Genomic DNA, 2,288 nt, shown 5'->3' on the forward strand with positions numbered 1-2,288 from the left:
AAATAGAAGAAAATACATAACATTAAACATGTTAACAACACAAAAGCCATATTAAACGCAGACTACTTTAGACCCGGAAGTAGGATTCGTCGCGTCATCACTGAACAACCGGATTCTGACACATTGGCTGCTCTGAATAAGAGGTATGGCAAACCGCATAAACTAGCTCTTATGACTGTTGATGTGATGGATTCACCAGACATTCGATGGGGAGATACTAAAGAATTTGAGATAACTGCCCTGTGAATAAGGTCTCTCATTCGCATGCTCAACACTCTTAGCACAGAATGTGAAACTAAGTTGACATCTGCGTCACATTTGGAGCTACTTCTGAGTAAATTGCCAGGTGAGATGAGATCAGAGATTCGCTGAAAGATGGGCTGCCAATGTGGAATAATGTATACCCTCTTTGACCTGTCAGGATGGCTCAAATATGAGGCCTGGTGTCAGGCAGTCTCCTCCAAGCTTAACCAGTGTGTCCACAAAAAAGTTTCACTTAGGATCTTCTGTCCCCATCACAACAAAGTGATCGTCTTTGTTGCGATAGGGACTTCATGTAAGATCTCCAGATTTGCCACCTAAACTCAGCAACAGAAGTATTATATCTGGACAGCTCCATATAGATTACGCACGAGTTCTCCTTAAGGTAGTCAGCCCCCCCCCCCGGACATTTTTTTTCCCCCAGGGGGAAGGGCCCACTCCTAAGGACCTTGTATGACTCTGTGGTGGCCTCAGCCATCTTTTATGGTGTGGTCTGCTGGGGCCGCAGCATCTCTGCTGGGGACAGGAAGAGACTGAACAGGCTGATCAGAAGGGCCAGCTCTGTTCTAGGATGCCCTCTGGACCCAGTGGAGGTGGTGAGTGACAGGAGAATGGCGGCTAAGCTGTCATCCCTGTTGGACAACATCTCCCACCCCATGCAAGAGACTCTGACAGCAGTGTGGGATGGAAAGATTTTGCAGGTCTTTCCTCCCCACTGCTGTCAGAGTCCACAAAAAAGACTTCAACTGATCAAACTCTCACACACACTCACACGCACACAAACCAAGGGACTATTTTCTGTGGTGGAGACACTGCGTTCAAAGATTCCTTCAGTCATTTTAGTCCTGACCTGCAGCAGATCAGCTACCATTCCAACCCTCCTGCAGCACCACATTTTTGCAGAGTATGGGAGCTTATGTATGAGATTTATTTGGTTAAGACCTCAGTTTATACCACTTTTGGCTCTGGGACAGTGAAAGACCAAGTCCTAAGGCCTGTCCTCACTGAAACTGAGGTCATCCTGAATTCCAAGCCCCAGGGAAATATCTCAGCAGACATTGCAGATCCTCTGACACGCAGTTGCTAGTTGGTGGGGCAGCTGGATAGCTCACTACCCCAAGTTGTGTGTCCCAAATATTGTTGGACTGCAAACTTGTTTGGACTGCAAACCCAAGGAAACTGTCAAAATTCCTCACCAGACATCAATATTTGGAATGGTGGTGATGCTGGTTGATCCTCAGTTACCTCAGATCAGGAGAGTGACCAAGGTATTTTCAGGGTCGGATGGACAAGTGAGATCAACTGAGGTAAAGATAAAGCTCTGTGTGTACACAAGACCTTTCACCCACTTAATAGTGCTCCTAGAGATAACAGCTCACGAGGGTTAGGTGTGCTTGCTTACCTTCTTAAGGTAAGCTATGTTAGCTGCAGGTGTGTCTGATGTGTTGAACATGAAACAGGACGTTTTGAGCTGAAATCAGCTCAGAATGAATCCCGATGCAGGTGAGTCACTGGAATATTTCTAACATTTTGAGTTATTTTCCAGTGTTAGAAAATCAGCACTGCTCAGTGTTAGCCATTGTTAATCTTCAAAACTGACTAGGTTACTTTTAAACATATAACACTGTCAAAGGTGTTAATTTAACACTCAACAGTGTTGTATTTAACACTCAGAGGTGTGGACCCATATAGACACTCTCAAGTGTTAATTTAACACTGGAGATTTTGCTGTGTAGTGGAGAGTTTTTTAGACTTCTATTAGTTTGAGTATTCATGAAAGCATAGATCAATTTATTAACCCTTTAAGACCTACCATAGAACCAAGTCCGCCAGAGCTTATATTATATTTTTACCTGCTGTGGAGCCATTTTGGGAGCATTTCAAATTGCTATACATCAATACAACCATTATAGCCCAGATTTTAATAATATGTCTGCATTAAGTGCATAGTAATTACATAAATTGCAAAAAAGTGCAATAAACTACAAAAAAAATTTAAATCGTTTTTGTTTTTTTAACATATATTT

Source organism: Pundamilia nyererei, unplaced genomic scaffold, assembly GCF_000239375.1.
Source record: "Pundamilia nyererei isolate P.nyererei 1_Seehausen unplaced genomic scaffold, PunNye1.0 scaffold01178, whole genome shotgun sequence".
Classification (NCBI taxonomy): domain Eukaryota; kingdom Metazoa; phylum Chordata; class Actinopteri; order Cichliformes; family Cichlidae; genus Pundamilia; species Pundamilia nyererei.